Here is a 24,513-nt window from a genome sequence, read left to right on the forward strand (position 1 = left end):
TTCAGGAACCACACATTTGTCTGGCCTCTCAACAGATACCCCTCCATTGTGGTTGCACCTATGGTACAGCAATCTGTATCGCCGAGGCATCCAAACCTCCCCACCAATGGCAAAGTCTATGATTCATAGGGGGGGGGGGGGGGGGGAGCAAGGAACTATTATATTCGAATTGAGAATATATTCAAGGATTCTGCAGCAAACCGATGTTAGGGATACTGATCTGTAATTTCGTGGGTCCGTTCTTTTGTCCTTCTGCGCATTTTTCCAGTCGCATAAAACTTATGCTGGGTGAAAGATTCATGTTTTCTTTTTTTTTTCTTTATTGGGATTTCGATTCCAGCCCCCCCCCCCCAGAAAAGTTAAAAAACAGAATCAGGAGATATGAAAAACAAACAAAAGCAGGCGATAAAACGGTGACTGTTAAAAACTGAAACATGGAAAAAAAGATGCAAAGAAAAATATAAAAACAAAACGGTCCAGCGAGGCTGACTAAAATACATATTAAATAGACAGGCACAATTAAAAAACATGGCGACAGTGTGGTTTCTGTTCACACGAGATAAAAAAAAAAACATAACTAGCGACAGTATGGTGGCTGTTCGCAACACTGACAGCGGACACACAACACTGAACACTCACTTAAAACGGCATTATACAGGTGACACAGTGGCAGATGGGGGTGGACGAGGACCCGGACTGGTGAGGGGGAAAAGGGGGGGAGGAAAGGAAAAAAGGGGGAGCTGACGGAGGGAGGGGACATAAAAGGGGGGGGGGCTGGGCAGACGCAAGGAGGAGTGGGAAAGGCAATGGATGGGAGAGCAAAAGGACTCGGGGGAGAGAAGGGAGGCAGAGAGAGGGTAGGCGGGGAAAAAAACTGGATGGAAAGGGTTCAAATGGCTCTGAGCACTATGAGACTTAACATCTGTGGTCATCAGTCCCCTAGAACTTAGAACTACTTAAACCTAATTAACCTATGGACATCACACACATCCATGCCCGAGGCAGGATTCGACCCTGCGACCGTAGCAGTCACGCGGTTCCAGACTGAAGCGCCTAGAACCGCACGGCCACACCGGCCGGCTGATGGAAGGGGGCACGGGAAAAGTACAGAGGAAGAGAGAGGGAGGTGAGGATCATGTTGCAAAAACACACATAATGTCTTATGGGATAACAGCAATCAGTGATTTTATAATGTTACTTAAAATCCGTCTTGATTGCAAATTTTTTATTCATATGACCGGTTTCGGTTCATTCAGAACCATCTTCAGATCTGTAAAAATAATGATACTAATTTACTATTTCACGGAAGCAAATCTTTTTCATCCTATCTAATCAACATCAAATGTACCGGAACGTACCTGATATTTCAGTTACAGGAGTAAGCCGTCCAAATCCAGCAACTTTCACATGCTACGTCACATAAAATTGGTTGGCAGAGTGCACGTCATTTATATTAATTATAACACTATTACCGACAGGTGGCGTCTGGTACATTTGTTACATTCCATTTGCACATACTGTATTCAGTAGATCTTTTTTTATATTAAAAATACTTAATTAAAATATGTAGATGTCAAGGTTAAAATCTGTACTTGGCAAAATTAAAAAACAGTAAAATTATCATTTTTATACGATCTAAAAAGCATAGGGCGATTTATATATCTATGGTGCTGGTGTGAACTTGTTTTCCTCTACGGTCTGCTTCCGTGGTTCCCGCCATTTCGGTGTTGTGCCGCGGTCCGCTCAGTCGTCTGATCGCCGCGGGCAAGAGGGCCGCACAGGAGGGCCCCGTCAGCGACGCCAGGCGCTGCACGCGTCTTCCGGTTTCTCCACCGCGCACCATTTCTCATCCCTCGGCCTGGATCTCCACACGCAACAGTTGTCATCTTAGTAGGTCGTCATAAATGCTAAAATAGGCGTTATGATTGAATTCGCTTTGCTCGTTGAGGATGTTGATTAGATAGGATGAAAAAGATTTGCTTCCGTGAAATAGTAAATTAGTATCATTATTTTTACAGATCTGAAGATGGTTCTGAATGAACCGAAACCGGTCATATGAATAAAAAATTTGCAATCAAGACGGATTTTAAGTAACATTAGGTGAGGATCAGAGTTGATAGGAGGGATAAATAGAGGGAGAGAGGGGATCATCCAGGAGGGGGAGTCGCGGAAGCCACCTTGGGAAAGGAGATGAAGGGTGTAGAGGTGGCGGTTAGGGGGGGGGGGGGGCAACAGTGGAGGTGTGGCAGAGGGCGGGGGTTGGAGAGGAGAGGAGCAACCAGGGGGTGAGGGGGATCAAGGCTGCGGGAGGTGTAGAGCATGCGGATATGTTCGAGGAATAGGAGCAGATGGGGGAAAGGAATGAGGTCATAGAGGATCCGGGTGGGGGATGGGGAGGCGTATGAGGAAGGCGAGGCAGAGTGCATGACGCTCAAGAATCTGGAGGGACTTATGGAATTTGGGGGGGGGGGGGGGGGGGAGGCAAAGATTCATCATAAATGCAAGCTAAGTAAGCAGCTGATGCCGCAGAGTACTCTCTATAAACCGAACTCTTTCAGTTGTTTCTCTACGCCAGGGATGCTTATTATTGTGTCTTCCATACTGGAGTCAGTTCGATGGTTTGATGGTTTCAGCCTAAGGTGGACATTTGACAAGATGTCAAGAGACCTGTGCTGTGTCTTCTGAAAGATACGGAACACAGCCATATCCGGAAGAGTGCCTAGCTGCATAGTACTCAGGAGCAACTGAATTACTATTACCCTCCAACAGAGGGCGCCAGAGGGCAAGAAGTATTTTATACTTCCGCCTTCAACAGCAGAAATCCCACGTGGCAATCGATCTGTCAAACGCAATTATAAGCCGACAACCGACTCTACTCAAGAGTGAATTCAGTCTTTGGAATTTTTTTAAGCGGAGAAGATTGTACTACGCTTCTTACTTTCAACCATCGTATCGACAGCGAAATGGTAGATATTGAGATAGTGGTTGCAGAATAGAAAATCAACTTCAGTCGGTTAGTAGTGGAACGGCATCAGGCCCAGATGAGATACCTATAAGATTCCATAGAGATTACGCTAAAATACTCTCTCCCATGCTAGCAGTAATTTATAGTAGATCACTTGAACAGCAAATGTGACCCAGCGACTGGAAGAAAGCGCAAGTCATCCCCGTTCTAAAGAAATCTCATAGAACAAATGTACATAAATATAGGTCTATATCGATGACCTCAGTTGTACAATTATGGAACATGTAATCTGCTCAAGTATTATGACATATTTGGAGAACTAAAATCTCCCCTATAAAAATCAATGTCGATTCTGCAAACGGAGATTTTGCGTAATTCAGCTCGCTCTGTTCTTTCATTAGATCCACAGCGCTGTAAACTACGACGCTAGGAGTAATTCCGTTTTCCTAGACTTTAGAATGGTATTTGACGCCGCCCAGCACTGCCGCTTAGTGCAAAAAATACAAGCTTACCATCACTATCGGACGAGATTTTCGACTCGGCTCAAGACTTCCTTGGAGACAGAATTCAACATATCGCTGTTAATGGGACAAAAAAATGTAACGATAATTTCACGAGTACCCCAAAAAACTGTAATATGACCGTTACTGTTAGCAGAAAGCTTCGGAAGCTCTTTAAGGCTGTTCGCAGATAATGCGGTTGTCTATAAGAATGATAGCAACAGCCGGCCGTTGTGGCCGAGCGGTTCTACGCGCTTCAGTCTGGAACCGCGCTGGCGCTACAGTCGCAGGTTCGAATCCTGCCTCGGGCATGGATGTGTGTGATGTCCTTAGGTTAGTTAGGTTTGAGTAGTTCTAAGTCCTAGGGGACTGATGACCGCAGATGTTAAGTCCCATAGTGCTCAGAGCCATATGAACCAAACCATAATTACGGGCGCCAAGTTGTTCTGTTTTTGGTATTCAGATGTAAAATAAAGTTCAAAGTATGATAAATCATAATTCCCAAACAAATCCTTCGTCTGTCTTTTCAGTGTCTCAAAAAAATTCGAATCTTTGCCTATTTTTTGTTCATTTGAATGAGAACCTGATCTTAAGTCTATAGTCAGGTGGAGATTTCAATTTACCAGATATAGACTGGGACACTCAGATGTTTAGGACGGGTGGTAGGGACAGAGCATCGAGTGACATTATACTGAGTGCACTATACGAAAATTACCGCGAGCAATTAAACAGAGAACCGACTCGTGGAGATAACATCTTGGACCTACTGATAACAAACAGACCCGAACTTTTCGACTCTGTAAGCGCAGAACAGGGAATCAGTGATCATAAGGCCGTTGCAGCATCCCTGAATATGGAAGTAAATAGGAATATAAAAAAAGGGAGGAAGGTTTATCTGTTTAGCAAGAGTAATAGGAGGCAGATTTCAGACTACCTAACAAATCAAAACGAAAATTTCTGTTCCGACACTGACAATGTTGAGTGTTTATGGAAAAAGTTCAAGGCAATCGTAAAATGCGTTTTAGACAGGTACGTGACGAGTAAAACTGTGAGGGACGGGAGAAACCCACCGTGGTTCAACAACAAAGTTAGGAAACTATTGCGAAAGCAAAGAGAGCTTCACTCCAAGTTTAAACACAGCCAAAACCTCTCAGACCAACAGAAGCTAAACGATGTCAAAGTTAGCGCAAGGAGGGCTATGCGTGAAGCGTTCAGAGAATTCGAAAGTAAAATTCTATGTACAGACCTGACAGAAAATCCTAGGAAGTTCTGGTCTTATGTTAAATCAGTAAGTGAATCGAAACAGCATATCCAGACACTCTGGGATGATGATGGCATTGAAACAGATGATTACACGGGTAAAGCTGAAATTCTAAACACCTTTTTCCAAAGCTGTTCCACAGAGGAAGACCGCACTGCAGTTCCTTCTCTAAATCCTCGCACAAACGAAAAAATGGCTGACATCGAAATAAGTGTCCAAGGAATAACAACTGAAATCACTCAACAGAGGAAAGTCCACTGGACCTGACGGGATACCAATTCGATTCTACACAGAGTACGCGAAAGAACTTGCCCCCCCTTCTAACAGCCGTGTACCGCAAGTCTCTAGAGCAGGGCTTCCCAACGTGTGGTCTGCGGACCCGTTAGGGATCCGCCGGACCTTTCTAGGGGGTCCGCTGCCACCTTTCACCAAATCGTGTAAAATAACCAGTAAAATTATTGAATAAAAATGTGAAAATCAAATTCATCACTTTTTTTTTCGTGTGAATAACATGTGTAGTCGTATTCCAAAGCAGCCTTTGCGGTTCCTAAGTGAGAACGCGTACACAGTTTAGTGCCGGAGAATGCAGCTTCTCTGATCGATTGTTTCGCAGCAATACGGGGGCCGTCTGTGCGCCGGTTCAGGGCGCTAGGTGCGCTGAAACGTTTTACGCATGCGCGGAGCGACCTTTGTCGACCAATCACAGCGCTCGCTGGCACGCATGCGGCCCCAGGCATCATTAAATGCTAAACTTGCTTTTTCAGTGCTCTGCCTATCTCATAAGTCGATTTTTGACCAGTTAATTACTTTTAACATGGATCGGTGGCTGAAGTCAGGATCATTGAAGAAGGGTGCAGTTTCTCCATCGCCTTCAGAACAAGGGAAGTTTCCAGTTGAAATGAATGAGGAGGTAGGACGACCAAAGGAAGAACAATCACAAGAAACTCCACAGCCGGATTTATTATGTGAAAACGCTGCAAGTACTCCATTGGTTGCAATATCCTGTGGAAGAGGAATAACCAAGAAGCGAAAGTAGAACGAAAGCTATTTAGAAATGGGTTTTATGGAGACAAATGAGTGTAAAGCTCAGTGTGTAATTTGTGCGCGAGTCCTTCCGAACAGTTCAATGGTTCCAGTTAAATTGCGCCGTCATTTTGAAGGTACTCTCCCCGATTTCCAGGCTAAAGACATCGATTTTTTTCAGAAGGAAGAGTGCTGTACTAGCTAATGCTCAGCATTGCATGAAAACTCATGCAAAAACAATTAATGAAAATTCATTAAAAGCTTCTTTCTTGGTTAGTTATCGAGTGGCAAAAACAGGCAAAGCCCATACCATTGCAGAAAACCTCATAAAGCCGTGTGTTAATGATATTGTTTCTTGCATGCTAGACGAAAAGGCAGCAAAGCTTGTGTCTTCGGTGCCATTATCAAACAATACTGTCAAGAGACGCATTGTTGACATGTCAAATGACGTGAAAAACACTCTTGTTTCTCGCATCCAACACAATTCATTTTCTCTGCAGATAGATGAATCCACGGATGTTGCATGATTAGTGATTTTATTGGCTTTTGTCCGTTATGAATATTCTGGATGTTTTGAGGAGGACCTCTTATTGTGCCGGCCGGTGTGGCCGTGCGTTTCTAGGCGCTCCAGTCTGGAACCGCATAGCCACTACGGTCGCAGGTTCGAATCCTGCCTCGGGCATGGATGTGTGTGATGTCCTTAGGTTAGTTAGGTTTAAGTAGTTCTAAGTTCTAGGGGACTGATGACCAGAGATGTTAAGTCCCATAGTGCTCAGAGCCATTTGAACCATCTGAACCTCTTATTGTGCAGACCACTACCTGCCAACACGTGCTGAAATATTCTGTCTATTGGATTATTTTTTAAGGACTGACGAAGTTTCATGGTCTAATTGCATAGTTTGGTGCTCAGATGGTGCAAAAGCTATGACTTGTCCTACAGTCGGAGCAATAACGGCTTTACAAAAGCAGATTTCCAGAATCGATTTTTAAGTGTTTACCTGACCAACCGAAGTGGAACTGGGATATCGGCTTACGGAATCCCGTTTTGGAAACGCATGTAAACTGGGTGAATGTATTCCCACACAGTGCACAACAGATGTCACAATAGTCATTTAAAGGCAATTCCTTGGTCTCTTTTCTTTCATGATGTGTTTGTATCCCGAATCATGGGTCTGCCTCTTTTCTTCACAGCCTCGCGGAATGACTGCGCAGTCTGAGGCGCCATGTCGTTGTGGATTGCACCTCCGCTCCTGCCGGAAGTTCGAGTCCTCCTTTGTGCGTGCGTGCGTGCGTGCGTGTGTGTGTGTGTGTGTGTGTGTGTGTGGTGTGTTGTCCTTAGCGGAAGTTAAACTTAGGTTAATAGTGTGTAAGACTAGGGACTGATGACCTCAATAGTTAAGTCCCATAGAGTTTACATACATGTGAACATTTTTCTTGGGATTTCACGACAAACCACACACACACACATACACACACACACACACACACACACACACACACACGACTGTTACGAAATACGCATGCCCCTTAGACAACAGTAGCCAAACAGCGGAAGTGAACAGACCAGAAGCGGCAGCTTGTCAACAGCAAACAGTTTGGACGTGACGTTGATTGCTGTTGGAGGAAGGCAGCTCCAACGTGTGAAATGTCAATTACCAAGTAATTTTAATCAGGCTATAGTGTGTTGAGCAAAGGGAGTAAATCCACTAGTAAGTGTCTGGATACAGTGGGAATTCAAATTGGATCGTTAATTTCAAGTTGTTTTCATTCATCTCTAAACCGAAGACTATTGATACTTCGGGGGGGTGGGGGGGGGGGGGGAGGAAGGGGAGGTCATTGGAAACATGGCACTTGCATTAAGAGGGTTTCAGTTCCCATGGGTTTCGCTCTGAAATTTAAAGTTACTGCGCTCTTGACTGACTAGGGGTCCGCCGTGGATTTTCGACTGAAGAAGGGGTCCGCCAGCTGAAAAGGTTGGGAAGCCCTGCTCTAGAGGAATGGAAGGTTCCAAATGATTGGAAAAGAGCACAGGTAGTTCCAGTTTTCAAGAAGGGTCGTCGAGCAGATGCGCAAAACTATAGGCCTATATCTCTGACATCGATCTGTTGTAGAATTTTTGAACATGTTTTTTGCTCGAGTATCATGTCATTTCTGGAAACCCAGAATCTACTTTGTTGAAATCAACATGGATTCCGGAAACACCGATCGTGTGAGACCCAACTCGCTTTATTCGTTCATGAGACCCAGAAAATATTAGATATAGGCTCCCAGGTAGATGTCATTTTCCTCGACTTCCAGAAGGCGTTCGATACAGTTCCGCACTGTCGCCTGATAAAGTAAGAGCCTACGGAATATCAGACCAGCTCTGTGGCTCGACTGAAGAGTTTTTAGCAAACAGAACACAGCATGTTGTTCTCAATGGAGAGACGTCTACAGACATTAAAGTAACCTCTGCCGTGCCACAGGGGAGTGTTTTGGGACCATTGCTTTTCACAATATATATAAATGACCTAGTAGATAGTGTCGGAAGTTCCATGCGGCTTTTCACGGATGATGCTGTAGTATACAGAGAAGTTGCAGCATTAGAAAATTGTAGCGAAATGCAGGAAGATCTGCAGCGAATAGGCACGTGGTGCAGGGAGTGGCAACTGACCCTTAACATAGACAAATGTAATGTATTGCGAATACATAGAAAGAAGGATGCTTTATTGTATGCTTCTGTAAAATATCTGCGAGTGTTCGTGCAGAACGATTTGAAGTGGAATGATCATAATTGTTGGTAAGGCGGATGCCAGATTGAGATTCATTGGGAGAGTCCTTAGAAAATGTAGTCCATCAACAAAGGAGGTGGCTTACAAAACACTCGCTCGACCTATACTTGAGTATTGCTCATCAGTGTGGGATTCATACAAGGTCAGGTTGACAGAGGAAATAGAGAAGATCCAAAGAAGAGCGGAGCGTTTCGTCAGAGGGTTATTTGGTAAGCGTGATAGCGTTACGGAGATGTTTAGCAAACTCAAATGGCAGACTCTGCAAGAGAGGTGTTTTGCAACGAGGTGTAGCTTGCTGTCCAGGTTTCGAGAGGGTGCGTTTCTGGATGAGGTATCGAATATATTGCTTCCCCCTACTTATACCTCCCGAGGAGATCACGAATGTGAAATTAGATAGATTCGAGCGCGCACGGAGGCTTTCCGGCAGTCGTTCTTCCCACGAACCATACGCGACTGGAACAGGGAAGGGAGGTAATGACAGTGGCACGTAAAGTGCCTTCCACCACACACCGTTGGGTGGCTTGCGGAGTATATATGTAGATGCACATGTTAAGTAGTTGATCACATAACACAAATAGTAGCAAAAGAAGAAGCCAGACTGAGATTCAGAGGAAGAATTTGAAGGAAATGTAACTCATCCACCAAGGAAGTAGCTTAAAAGGCCCTTGTCCGACCGTTTCTTGAGTACTGTCCATCAATCAGCGGTTCTTACCAGGTAGGATTACCGCGTGGAGTGGCCGCGGGGTTTGAGGCGCCATGTCACGGATTGCGCTTCCCCTCCCACCGGAGGTTCAAGTCCTCCCTCGGGCATAGGTGGGTGTGTTGTTCTTAGAATAAGTGAGTTTAAATTAGTTTAAGTAGCGTGTAAGTCTAGGGAGCGATGACCTCAGCAGTTGAGTCCCTTAGGAATTCACGCACACAGCAGGTAGGATTGATAGAGAAGACAGAGAATTTCCAATGAAGAGCAGTCCATTCCGCCACAGGGTCGTTTAGTTGGCGCAATAGCGTTACGGAAATGCTCAACAAACTCCGGTGGCAGAAGCTACAAGAGAGGCGTTGTGCGTCAGTGAGAGGTTGAGTATCAAAATTTCGGCAGAGCGCTTTCTGGGCAATACTCGGACAATATACACTACTGGCCATTAGAGCAGGGACAGAAAAAGTAACAATTTACACAGAGTTACATTCTACATAAGAAGATTAGCTTTTAAGCAGAAATTAGAATTTTGTGTCAAGAAATGCAGTAGTGGAGTAAAAGCAGTGATTAAAAAAAAATTGTTTCCTCATTTCCTTCAGATTATTAATTGTCTTCTTCTCTGACGGGAGATGGTTGTAAATTTTTTATGCCCATATATTTAACACCATAGAACGTAATTTGGTGCTGTGTGCTTCAGTTGAGATTTGTGTTTAGAGTCGTGTGTATGGCAATCTGGATTTCTGTGTAGGGTTCCTAAATGATGAGTTACAAAACAAACCAGTTCTGTTATATAAAGGCATGGCATTGGCAGGGCTTTTAATGCTTTAGGCAGTGGTTTACAGTGTTCAGTTCTGTTTTTTGACGTATTGAAGTGTATCTGTGTAAGATCCGATGATGGCCACTTAGATTTTCCGAAACCGGTCGTCAAAAATTAAATTATATTCAGAGATCTTGACTGTTGACGTTTTTGCTTTTATCACCCTGTATTCTTCTAGCCGTCGGACTCATCTACGTCTACATCTATATCTACATGGATATTCCACAAATCGCACTTAAGTGCCTGGCTGATGTACTATTATTCCACTCTCGCTCAGCGTGAGAAGAAACGAACACCTATATCTTTCCGTGCGAGCTCTGCTTTCCCTTATTTTATTTTGGTCATCCTTTCTCCCTATGCAGATCGGCGTCAACAAAACATTTTCCCATTCGGAGGAGAAAGTTGTTGACTGAAATTTCGTGAGAAGATCCCGTGAAGCAAGAACTGCCTTTCTTTTAATAATGTCCATCCCAAATCCTGTATCATGTCCGTAACACTCTCCGGTCTATTTCTCGATAATGCAAAACGTGCTACCCTTATTTGAAATTTCTCGATGTACTTCGTTAGTCCTATGTGGTAAGGATCCCACACCGCGTTGCGGTACACTAAAAAGAGGACGGACAAGCGTAGTGCAGGCAGTCTCTTTAGTAGAGCTAGTTAAGCGAATAAATGTAGTTTTTGGTTCGCCTTCCCCACAACATTTTCTATGTGCTCTTTCCAATTTAACTTGTTCATAATTGTAATTCCTAGGTATTTAGTTGAAGTTACGGCTTTCAGATTTGATTGATATATCGGGTAACCGAAGTTTAACGTGTTGCTTTTAGCACTAATGTGGATGACCTCATACGTTTCATTATTTAGGGTCAGTTTCCAATTTTCGCATCACACAGGTATCTTTTCTAAATGATTTTGCAAGTTGTTTTCACATTCTGATGACTTTACTAGGCGGTAAACGACAGCATCATATGCAGATACCTAAGATCGCTGCGCAGATTGTCTCTTACATCGTTTATATAGGTAAGGAACAGCAGATGGCCTATAACACTACCTTGGGGATCGGCAGAAAGCACTTCTGTTTTACTCGATGACATTCCGTCAGTTACTACGAACTGTGGTCTCTCTGACAGGAAATCATGAATCCAGTCGCATAACTGAGACGATATTCCGCAAGCACGCAATTTGATTACAAGCCGCTTGTGACGTACGGTATCTTCTGGAAATCTAGAAATACGGAATCAATTTGATACCCCTTATCGATAGCACTCAGCACTCCGTGCGGGTAAAGAGGTACTTGTGTTTCAGAAGAACGATGTTTTCTAAATCTGTGTTGACTGTGTGTCAACAGACCGTTATCTTCGACGTGATTCATAATGTCTCTTCTGCCGTAGGAACGATGCACAGTTCTACGCGCTAACTTTTTGTCCAAATCGTCAAACCCCATTCAATTTCCTTTTTCATATATATCTATTTCATGTGTTCACATCTAGATTCTACCGATATTACGATCTACCGACATTACGAAATACAGTCGATTCGGAAATATCACGAGGCTTTGTTGCCATTTTATGAATCTGCGCAAAATTTTTGTTGTTATGGCATCTTAGCTGTTGGCAACACCAGTAAAAAATTTTCGGTGTGTACGATACGACAATTTTAAATTGTTTTCTAATCCCTTTTCACCCTTGACGCACACCGACCGGCGATTGCTCCTGCATTCCACTCGCTGACAAGCACACGTTAATGCACTGTTCAAAGGAAGACTGAAACCAGACGTGAACTCACGATAATGCCAGACGGAAACATAAAACATTCAGCTGGCGCTAACCTGCTGCAGTGTTACTGTACTCAGTTCATCATAAGAATAAACCTGATGTAAACAAACGCAAACGCGATGATTCCCAGCTAGCACTCAAGCTTATTTCAAGGTGGATATTGAGTTTAGGTTCAGTTGAAAATTCAAGATTGGAAAATCAACCTGTTACACAGCTTATTTCAAGGTGGATATTGAGTTTAGGTTCAGTTGAAAATTCAAGATTGAAAAATCAACCTGTTACACAGTTTACATCAAGCTGTAAAAATTTAGCTTGAATTAAAATAATTTTCCCAAGCTTGAAATAAACTGTAATTTCCCTGGAAGGCTGTACAGCAGACGCGCACGCAGCATAGCTTCCATAGACGTCCACGGGAAGCGCCACAAGCGTTTATAAGCCTTGCTCTGACTCTGCTAGGTTTACGGCCATTTTCACTTTGTGACGCGTATTAATGATTGTTGACTGTTGTGAAGTTTGTTTTATACTGGAAAATAGTTCGGTAAGTGTGTGGCGTCTCGTGCCTTACTGCTACACCGGGTCTGAAGAGGATATATAGTGTATTATAGGTATGTTGGTGCATTTTTCTCTAGTGGTACGTTAATATTACAAATGTTAAATACTATTACTTAACGTAAAGGAATATCATATTCTTTTACGTAGAAAAATTGAGCCTGGATGAAAGTGAAATGGATTACCAGCTAAGAATACATATTACAAGTTGTTCAGCAAAAAGAGGTCATTTTAAACTAGCTCTCTAGTACGTGGCACCAATAAATTAAAACTTAATGTTATTTTACCTTTTTAAAATCTCGCCTTTTTATATATATCGCCCTATTACATTTGTTTACTTGTAAGTACTCGCGTGTGTCACACCATGAATGAATAATCGTGAAGTGCGAAAAGTTTCTTTGTGAATACAAATAGTAATGACATGGTGAACGGGAAAAAGTACATCAAGAACCATTCACTACATAAGTGTCAGTCTTTTTTATTTACGTAGCTTTGACTGCTCTTTAATTGCGGTAATATGAAATTTCTTCCCGTTAGTATGACACTCTTGTACAAAGTAAACATACTCAAAAAATTCAAGTCAAAGAAGTCTTAAAGTTGGGGCAACACTAAAATCAGAGTTGCAGTCTGTTATTACGCCATCAGTCTTGAGAGATTTTGTTGAAGCTGATAATTCTTTCTGTGGCGATGGACACAAAATTTCTTGTGACTCATGCTTGGCAAAAGTTAAGCATATTCGTAATAAGTGTAACATTACTTTTCATATTTAGGTTGATCAGTTTCAACTTTTTACATTTGTTATGTTTAGGTGTGGCTAACATTTTCTCTTACCTGTTACAGGATCATTATACCGGCAGAAGTCAGCAAAATTTGATCCTGCTCTGGTCTGTGCGCTCTGGCCAGAGGGGCTTCAGAATAATTAAATTTTGAAATTAAACAATTTTAAACACTTTGAAAATAAAAAATTTTAAACATAAATGTCTTGATAATTTTTTTCACACCATTTCCATTCTGATATTTATTTAATTAATTCAATAAATTCAGATTAATAATTATATAGCTTAAAACAAGCTGTAAATACCAGGCTGTATTCCACGTGTGTAGATACAGCTGGAGCCAAACTTGATAAGTCAAGCTTGAAATATAGCTTGAACTCTGCCAACTTTGATGTTTGTTTCAAGCTTGAATCCAACTAACAGGCCTGAATATTCCAGCTTTGATCAAGCTTATATACTTGAACTTTACATCTGGAAACAAGTTTGAAAACGGCTTACTGTGTTATATGGGTTGGTCAGAAGCCGTAGCACACGCACACTGGTGTTGTTACGCTCTTGGAAGTAGGTCCTACTTACATATTATATTATTACTACGTTACGTTAAATGAAACTTTAAGATATTGAAATGTGGTAGCAGCCATCAAAGTTTTTCTTAATCACGCTTTAGCTACATAGATTTTATTTCAAAAATCGTATACAGTCACAGCCTCTGCAGCGTTTTGCTCTGATTGTCCTGCTGTTAATGCGCAGTATAAAAATGGCTGAGGCTGCTTTTTGTTCCGTAGTGAAACATGCGCGTGGACCACGGTTGAAAAGTGCTGAGAAACAGGCTGTTCTTAATGTTTTTCATAAATTTACGGAGATAATCGGCTTTGAAATTTTCCCAGCGTTGCATATAACGCTGTTCATATTCAAACCCACATGAAACGAGTAGTGCAGTTGGTAGCGGAATGGAATGTAAATCAACTGCCGTTATTCGTGCGTTGGTACCAGATCTCCCTTGCATCAGTTTTTTTTTCTCGTTCAATTTGAAATACCTACATGTCGTAATTATGAAACTCATCCTCATTTTTTATTAAAAATGCACATCTTCTTGTTTCTAATTACGTATTGGAAGCGAAATTCCTGCTTCCATTTCAAATATAAATTCTTAATTATTGTTTAAATTAAGAAAACATAAGAATTTAATTTTTAAGGCAAAAATGAAAAACCAAATCCTCTTTATTTGGACAGTGTCCATAGTTTTAAGTCTCAGAGGTAGATAAGCATTGTAGAAACATGAAAAACGATCTTTTCACAGCATCGAGCACATCATAGAAATGCTGCATTTTTACATTTGCTACTGAACTATTACAATATGAACACAACAGAACCGATCTGGAGCCAAGCTGTGGGATTTGACCCGGGAAGTAACAAGACTTGTTAAGCTGCCAGAAGTACTGGAACTAACGCACGCAGCTTTTTCACACGTCACTGTCGAACGCTGGCGGGATACAGAAGGGCTCGTCATAAAAAAAGAGACAATGTTGCCTCTGGTTGACTTCGTGGATTCTGTTGTTGATAGGCTCGTTATCAACCCAGCAGGTGACATTTCCCAAACTGAAATGTATTTCTCGGATTCGGGTAAGGAAGGAGCTGAGAGATTACCAGACGACTGACTGTAAGTAATACCTTCAGTGGCTTCAACATTTAACTATACAGTGATAGTCTTTAATAATCTCTTTCGTTACACACAGCTTATGCAGAAAAATTACGCTGTGGTTAAGTCAGGATTTTTCACATACTTGTTTTTAATTACAATAATACGTTAGCTAAAAAAGATAACGTGTTGTGGTTTCCGTCTAGTCGTCTAAGGAGCGTATTGTGGGAGATCTGCAGTGTATTAATTCCTTCTGCTTAAAAATTAAATGACATTCTAAGCTGTATTGTTCCTCTGCTCGTCTCTTTACGTGTCATCTGCAGCTAACCTGCCGGCCGCGGTGGTCTAGCGGTTCTAGGCGCTCAGTCCGGAATCGCGCGACTGCTACGGTCGCAGGTTCGAATCCTGCCTCGGGCATGGATGTGTGTGATGTCCTTAGGTTAGTTAGGTTTAAGTAGTTCTAAGTTCTAGGGGTCTAATGACCACAGATGTTAAGTCCCATAGGCCGGTATTACACTATCAAATTTCTTTGTCCAATATCTTTGTCAAAGATTTTTGATAGTGTAATAGGGATCTTTGACAAATGTCGTCCAATATTTGATCAAATCTAGGCCGAGGCCGTATATTTGATCAAAGAAATCGCTTGTCTTCTGTTCACTGCAATGCGATATGTTACCACGCGGAGCGCTAGCATCGCTGCAGCGTTCTGTCGTCTGTAGTGTTTTTATAACCATTGCCGGTAAATACAATTGGTGTGTGCCGACAACTACAGAATTAATAGAGATGTCTGAAGCTGATGAGGCGCTTTACAACGTGAGGCACCCTGAATACAAAAATAGATTAAGAAGATTGGAGGCCTAACCTGACCTAACCTAACATAACCCTCTCCTGTAGCAAGGAATCGGAGTGTTATAGTGAGCCTGTCTTCTAAAGATGTAGCAGTTCTTAAGTGAAAATTGTGCTTTGTGATATGAGGATACACTTCATTGAGCACATACAGAAATGTATGCTCATCCATTCTTAAGTAATTGATGTACGACTTGACGTCTTCCATTGTAAGCTCACGTAACAAGTTTTGTTGAATGCTTTTATCGTGTCGTCGTAAAACCCACGGCTTCACCCAGATTAGATTAGTTTTTCGTTCCATAGATCCGTGCTCAGGAGATCCTCGTGGATGTGGAACATGTCGATTTTTTTTAAGCTGAAATAAAAATACTAATAGTATGAATAAATACATCATTTGTTTCTATTAAAAATTTCGCCAATGGAGTAGAAGGAGTTGGCCAGTAGTAAGTCTTTCAGGCTCCTTTTAAACTGATAAACTGATCTTTATTTCTAACTAAATTTTTTATGTTTCCTGGCAAATTATTGAAGATGAGTGTTCCTGAGTAGTGGACCCCATTTTGAACTAAAGTAAGTGCTTTTAAGTCCTTGTGCAGATCATTTTTGTTCCTGGTATTGTATGTATGAACTGAGTTGTTTGTTGGAAAAAGAGATATATTATTTACGACAAATTTTATTAAGAAGTAAATATACTGAGAGGCAGTAGTTAGTATACCCAGTTCTTTGAAGAAGTTTCTGCAGGAGGCCTGTGAATTTACTCCACAAATAATACGTATTACACGCTTTTGGACCTTGAAAACTTTTGTTTGACTTCAAGATTTACCCCAAAATATTATCCCATATGACATTATGGAATGAAAGTATGCAAGCTTTTTCATTTTTATGTTGCCTATATCTGCTAACACTCGAATTGCAAATACAGATTTGTTAAGGCGTTTCTGCAGTTCTGTGGTGTGCTCCTCCCAACTGAATTTATTATCAAGTTGTAATCCCGGGACTTTTAAGACTGTCAACCTCGTATGTATGGTTCCATTTTTTCCCCCCACTTCTTTTCCGCATGTGCACACAATGCAATTGGAGTACGTAGAACTGCTGCGGTTAATAACAAGTTGTTGTCAGCCATCTTGAACTTTGACGAAAAATTTGATGACAGTGTAATACCCCTTGTAGCGCTACGTCAAAGATCTTTGTCAAATATATTGGACGGAATATTGGATCACATCTTTGATCAAATCTTTGACAAAGAAATTTGATAGTGTAATACCGGCCATAGTGCTCAGAGCCATTTGAACCATTTTTGCAGCTAACCACGTCACTGGAGGCTAGCTGTACCAGCTGACCGCCCAGTGCTGTCCAAGTTAAATGCGCCGGTAAAGCTGTTGTCCCAAAGTCGATGTGCGCGTAACGCACAACACAAACCGTACCCTTATTATCGTACTTGACAGTACTCGAGAGAGCTTGGCTGCAGTCCCACGTGAAACTGAAACCCAATGAGGTTCCAGCAAACGCGGAAGAACACACAGTGCAATGTTTACATCAGGTTTATTCTTATGATGAACGGATTATAGTGTACATGCGGCAACAAAGCTATGAGGCGAGCGAATCACAGCGCCTTAGTACAGGCGGACTGCAGGATGCATGTATGACCTTGAGGAGTCTTAATTTCGTGATTGGTACTCTAGTGGAAACACGCCTTAACGAAGAAGAAGAATGTAGACTATCATGTTCATCGCAGAACTTACGTGGGTCGTCTGAAACGCTACGACTTGCGGAGTGTTTCAAAAGTCCGTCTCCCTTCCGTGTGGACGTTATCAGCGTGCGCTCGCTGCAACTGTTGTTGACACACTGTGGGTCGTTCAGCGGGCTACAAAGGCCGTCCTATCTCTGCCTGAAGGAGGCGCCCAGTGCAGAGTTCAAGGTGCTGGAGACGGCGAGAGGCGCAGGAACTAGTCCACCATAGTTTCTCGCGTTCGTATCGAGTATCTCCATTATGATGATACGGTTAGGCACGGTGCAGATCAGCAAATGTATGCGTTTGAGGTAGGCAACACACCGATAAGGGGAGGCATTACGTTGGGATCACATACTTGGATCATTGGAACAGCGGAAAGTTCCACGGGACTGGAAGAAGGCACAGGTCATAGCAATCTACAAAAAGGGTAGAAAATCGGATGCACATAATTACCGGCCAATTTCACTGACGTCGATTTGTTGTATTGAAATGAAACCTATTATGGAACATATTTATTGTTCAGACATAATGACCTTTCTAGACTCTGAGAAGCCCATCTGCAGAAACCAGCACGCTTTTAGGAAACAGCGGTCATGCAAGACACAGCTGGCCCTCTTTGTGCATGATATACAGCAGGCTCTAGATACCGGCTCCCAGGTTGATGCCTTATTTCTCGACTTTCAAAAGGCGTTCGACTCAGTTCCGCACTGTCGCTTGCTCCAAAAAGTGCGCGCTTACGGCCTATTCGATGACATAAGCGGTTGGATAGATAGTTTTCTAACAGACAGGGAGCAGTATGTCGTCCTGAACGGGGTGACTTCAACAGAAACAAGCGTAACTTCAGGTGTGCCCCAGGGCAGTGTAATAGGTCCTCTGCTTTTTACGACTTACATAAAGGATCTGGTTGATGGCATTGACCGCGGCATTAGACTGTTTGCCTATGATTTTATAGTCTACAGGAAATTAGTATCACACGAAAGTTATGAACAAATCAATGAGGATCTGCAGAAAATAAATGCGTGGTGTACTGACTGGCAGCCGGCCGGTGTGGTCGATAGGTTCTAGGCGCTTCAGTCTGGAACCACGCGACCGCTTCGGTCGCAGGTTCGAATCCTGCCTCGGGCATGGATGTGTGTGATGTCCTTAGGTTAGTTAGGTTTAAGTAGTTCTAAGTTCTAGGGGACTGATGACCATAGATGTTAAGTGGTAAGACACACATGTACCAGGCAACGGTTTGACTCCCGCTCAAACGTAATTATCAATCTGTTTTTTTTATCACTGGTTATATTATTTAATTTACACTACTGGCCATTAAAACTGCTACACCAAGAAGAAATGCAGATGATAAACGGGTATTCATTGGACGAATATATTATACTGCAACTGACATGGAATTACATTTTCACGCAATTTGGGTGCATAGATCCTGTGAAATCAGTACCCAGAACAACCACCTCTGGCCGTAATAACGGCCTTGATGCGTCTGGGCATTGAGTCAAACAGAGCTTGGATGGCGTGTACAGGTACTGCTGCCCATGCAGCTTCAACACGATACCACAGTTCGTCAAGAGTAGTGACTGGTGTATTGTGACGAGCCAGTTGCTCGCCCACAATTGACCAGATGTTTTCCATTGGTGAGAGATCTGGCGAATGTGCTGGCCAGGGCAGCAGTCGAACATTTTCTGTATCCAGAAAGGCCCGTACAGGACCTGCAACATGCGGTCGTGTATTATCCTGCTGAAATGTAGGGTTTCGCAGGGATCGAATGAAGGGTAGAGCCACGGGTCGTAACACATCTGAAATGTAACGACCACTGTTCAGTGCCGTCAATGCGAACAAGAGGTGACCGAGACGTGTAACCAATGGCAGCCCATACCATCACGCCGGGTGAGACGCCAGTATGGCGATGACGAATAAACGCTTCCAATGTGCGTTCACCGCGATGTCGCCAAACATGGATGCGATCATCATGATGCTGTAAACAGAACCTGGATTCTTCCGAAAAAATGACGTTTTGCCATTCGTGCACCCAGATTCGTCGTTGAGTACACAATCGCAGGCGCTCCTGTCTGTGATACAGCGTCAAGGTTAACCGCAGCCATGGTCTCCGAGCTGATAGTCCATGCTGCTGCAAACGTCGTCGAACTGTTCGTGCAGATGGTTGTTGTCTTGCAAACGTCCCCATCTGTTGACTCAGGGATCGAGACGTGGCTGCATGATCCGTTACAACCATGTGGATAAGATGCCTGTCATCTCGACTGCTAGTGATACGAGGCCGTTGGGATCCAGCACGGCGTTCCGTATTACCCTCCTGATTCCACTGATGCCATATTCTGCTTACAGTCATTGGATCTCGACCAACGCGAGTAGCAATGTCGCGATACCATAAACCGCAATCGCGATAGGCGACAATCCGACCTTTATCAAAGTCGGAAACGGGACGGTACGCATTTCTCCTCTTTACACGAGGCATTACAACGTTCCACCAGGCAACGCCGGTCAACTGCTGTTTGTGTATTAGAAATCGTTTGGACACTTTCCTCATGTCAGCGCGTTGTAGGTGTCGCCACCGGTGCCAACCTTGTGTGAATGCTCTGAAAAGCTAATCATTTGCATATCACAGCATCTTCTTCCTGTCGGTTAAATTTCGCGTCTGTAGCACGTCATCTTCGTGGTGTAGCAATTTTAATGGCCAGTAGTGTATATGAGATCTGAGAGATAATATAATGAAACAAAACCACGTGTATTTGCGTGAAGTTACAATTTATGTTTTCCATGTCTTTACAACAAATACCGTCCTGCAAAGTGTGATGTCGAGAGCACATCCGACGAGTAACTGTACTCTTGTGCTCTGGCACATTTGTGATTTAGTATGTTACTGATTGTGAATAGCGTCATTCGCATCATTATTTATCGAGGTTTGACTTGGGCTTTCCAAACCTGTCCCTCGTCTTTGAAAATTTAATTACAAATAGTAAATTGACAATTAACATGAAATTCACTACAACTTTATGAAAACGCACGCGGTTCTTTTTCATTATATTACCTGTCAAATGTGGCATGAACTAAATAATGTGAGCAGTGAAGCATAAAATGTAGATTAAAAGTAAGTGGTGGCGGAATTAAAACCATCGCCTCGTCCATTACCCACAACCACTTTTTTTATTTTGTTTAATTTCATATTGTTCGTTGCTGTGTAACATCCACGTGATAAATTTTTGGCTACAGTGCGACGAGAGGAAATTATGCCTCTAACAGTTATAAACATTATCTATTCGACGTATGAAAAAACAGTGAAAACTTATAAATATTAATTATTTATATAATATTCTATGATATAATTGGACATATCGATGTGTATCATACAATGATAATTGTAAATTGCTTTTATGATCTGCGTTTGTCTTCCTTTGTTTTTACCTTTTGTTGGTTGGCTTTTGTAAGTTGCGGGCGCATAGGTCTGTTAAGAAATTGTAATTATTTGTTAATTATTACTTGAAAATAGAGTTCATTATTATTATAAACATGAGTCAATAATTATTTGTAACTTTAATTCCTCTCTCAGTAAGCATTATCTGTGTTAATTATTTCTTTCCGCTGCAAGGAGCGCAGCCATTGATGATAGCGATTTGTATCGTGTTTTTGTTTGTGTTTTCCTTAGAAACAAATCAAATGTTTGCTTGATGAAGTCTAAATAGTGCACAATACGAAAGTAGAGTTTCTGTAAAGTTTAATAAGCATTTAAAATACTTATTTGCTCTAACAATAGAAAGTCTCTATCAATTGTCTGCCGCCATCTTAACAATTATTTCAGCGACAAATTCAAATTACGCAACTCTGCAGACATAAATGCCGAACGTAATACAAATGTGTAAAAATAAATGTGCACCGGTGGTCCCGAATTCATTTGAATGAAAATAATTCGAATCAGATTGGTTCTTTAAAAATAGAGCTCGTAGCACGATCGTTATAACAAACTTTTCTAGATGATGTATGGAGCCGAAATTAATTACGCACGAGTTGCGAAGAATATTGTTTCAGGTAACATACGTCAGTGTTGTGCGCGGCTGATATTCGGTGGTTTCAATGATCATTTTGCTGAAGGTAACTGTTTACGTCATAATCCATAGTTGTATAGAATCTGTTGTATGAACTGTGATTTAGTGACACTTACACAACTTACAGACAACGCTTTAACAGGACGTTAACTTGGAGTTCTTTAGCAACTTGACCAATTCTTTAGCCGGGAGAAAAATTATTTAGTAATTACTCAATGTAATAAAATAAGATTATCATTTCCATTTACAAATGAGTAAAATACCAAACCACTGAATAACCCAGCGGACGTCCCATGACACTCGTTTTATTTCACCGTTGACCTTTTTTTTTCCTTTATTACATAGGGCAGCTCAAGGGCGTACCCAGGATCTGAACGGGGGTGGGGGGGCAGGTCATACTAGTCTCAGGAAACAAGGACTCGAGACAACATACAGCACTTCTTATTAAATAAAACAGTAAACCAGTGAAAAACTGGTTTTAATAAACATTTGAAATACAAGAATGCACTTGTACAATCCGAGAAAACATGCAGCATTTCTTATTAAATAAAACAGTAAACTAGTGAAAAACTGCGAATATCTTCTAGGGGGGCAGCTGCCCCCCCCCCCCCCCTACCCCTCGCTGGGTACGCCCATGGGGCAGCTAACCCTCTGACGAACACGCTGAACCACCGTGTCGGCATCCACTATGACTTGAAACGGACGTCCCGTTTGCACTGTTACATCTGTTACATAATGGACGCGTAAAACTTCTTTTGCGATTTTCTCTAAATTGTCAGAGTAGTGCACTTTACTGCTTGCACATTATGTTCTTTTTGTTGTGACTTGGCAAGACAGCCAAGCCACTAGGAGGTGAAGCCGAAAGGCACGCGTTTAAGCTCACGCAGGCTGGCGTGATGTCTGGAACAGTTAAAGGATTTGAGTGTAGCAAATAAAGTACGTAGCTGTTGGAATACTTAACTTTAATACATAATTGGTGAACATCGGTCTGACGGTACATGCATCACAAGATAAATAGCAATTGATAATGGCGCCTTGCTAGGTCGTAGCAAATGACGTAGCTGAAGGCTATGCTAACTATCGTCTCGGCAAATGAGAGCGTAATTTGTCAGTGAACCATCGCTAGCAAAGTCGGCTGTACAACTGGGGCGAGTGCTAGGAAGTCTCTCTAGACCTGCCGTGTGGCGGCGCTCGGTCTGCAATCACTGACAGTGGCGACACGCGGGTCCGACGTATACTACGGACCGCGGCCGATTTAAAGGCTACCACCTAGCAAGTGTGGTGTCTGGCGGTGACACCACACTTTTAATGATCTACTAAAGGTGTACAAAGTTTGAAGCAAATCTGTGATTCCAACGTTGTGGCCTCCCCTTTTGAATAAAAAGAGTCGTGGGATAAATCTATCATTACGAAATGTACAATGCCATACCTAAACATTATGGCCACAACTTGTCAGGAGATGAGGTACTGGGGGCGAGGGGGAAATAAAGCAGTGAGGATGTGTCGTCAGTTGTTCTGTGGTAGCTAATTTCATACACACATCAAAAAAAGTTTTGCATCGCCCCAGTTCCTAGAACTCCTGAAGGCAAACGTTGACTATGGATATTGTATCTCAGACACAGTCCCTTTGACTGTTCAGAGATGTCACTAAACCCGCCCAAGGATGTAAACAACCATCCATGAGCAGCGCCTATTAGACGGAGGGGGTCCGACAGGCGATCAGTTCCATTCCACCAGAAAGGAGGTACACGGCTCGTGGTAGTTCAGCCATGCCTAGACGGTCAATACCGCAGTCCAATCGCGTCCGCATTGTTACTTTGTGCCAGGAAGGGCTCTCAACGTGCGAAGTGTCCAGATGTCTCGGAGTGAACCAAAGCGATGTTGTTCGGACATGGAGGAGATACAGAGAGACAGGAACTGTCGATGACATGCCTCGCTCAGGCCGCACAAGGGCTACTACTGCAGTGCATGACCGTTAGCTATGGATTAGGCTCACAGGAACCCTGACAGCAATGCCACAATGTTGAATAATGCTTTTCGTGCAGCCACAGGACGTCGTGTTACGACTAAAACTGTGTGCAATAGACTGCATGATGCGCAACTTCACTCCCAACGTCCATGGCGAGGTCCATCTTTGCAACCACGACACCATGCAGCGCGCTACAGATGGGCCCAACAACATGACGAATGACCGCTCAAGATTGGCATCAAGTTCTCTTCGCCGATGAGCGCATATGCCTTCAACCAGACAATCGTCGGAGACGTGTTTGGAGGCAACCTGGCCTGGCTAACCGCCTTACACCCACTGTCCAGCGAGTGCAGCAAGGTGGAGGTTCCCTGCCGTTTTGGGGTAGCATTATGTGGGGCCGAAGTACGCCGCTGGTGGTCATGGAAGGCGCCGTAACGGCTGTACGATACGTGAATGCAATTCTCCGATAGTGCAACCATATCAGCACCATCTTGGCTAGGCATTCGTCTTCATGGACGATAATTCGCGCCCAATCGTGCACATCTTGTGAATGACTTCCTTCAGGATAACGACATCGCTCGACTAGAGTGGCCAGCATGTTCTCCAGACATGAAACCCTATCGAACATGCCTGGTATAGATTGAAAATGGCTGTTTACGGACGACGTGACACACCAACCACTCTGAGGGATCTACACCGCATCGCCGTTGAGGAGTGGGACAATCTGGACCAACAGCGCCTTTATGAACTTGTGGAGAGTATGCCACGAGGAATACAGGCATGCATCAATGCAAGAGGACGTGCTACTGGGTATTAGAGGTACGGGTGTGTACAGCAATTGGATCACCACCTCTGAAGGTCTCGCCGTATGGTGGTACAACACGGAATGTGTGGTTTTCATGAGCAATAAAAAAGGGCGGAAATGATGTTTATGTTGATCTCTATTCCAGTTTTCTGTACAGGTTCCGGAGCTCTCAGAACCGAGGTCATGCAAAACTTTTTTTGGTGAGTGCAGTTTCATATCAATGCACACTCTGCTGCAGGATGAAAGTTCCATTCTGTAAAGAATTCCTCCTGGCAGTGGCTGACAAAGGGACGCAAAGAGCTTGCTTTCACCTATTTTATTCATACTGATAGTGTGTGT

General features: G+C 42.9%; 1 protein-coding gene across 1 annotated transcript in view; it reads right to left on the reverse strand.

Annotated features, from left to right (window-relative positions):
* LOC126210247 (15-hydroxyprostaglandin dehydrogenase [NAD(+)]-like) overlaps positions 1-17,452 on the reverse strand; it is a 102,993-nt gene extending 85,541 nt beyond the window's left edge. Inside the window, exon 1 of the mRNA XM_049939436.1 lies at positions 17,353-17,452. The gene's annotated coding sequence lies outside the window, so the exon portion shown is untranslated. The remainder of the gene's footprint in view (positions 1-17,352) is intronic.
* Positions 17,453-24,513: the final 7,061 nt, after the last annotated feature.

Source organism: Schistocerca nitens, chromosome 10 (assembly GCF_023898315.1).
Source record: "Schistocerca nitens isolate TAMUIC-IGC-003100 chromosome 10, iqSchNite1.1, whole genome shotgun sequence".
In the NCBI taxonomy this organism is placed as follows: Eukaryota; Metazoa; Arthropoda; class Insecta; order Orthoptera; family Acrididae; genus Schistocerca; species Schistocerca nitens.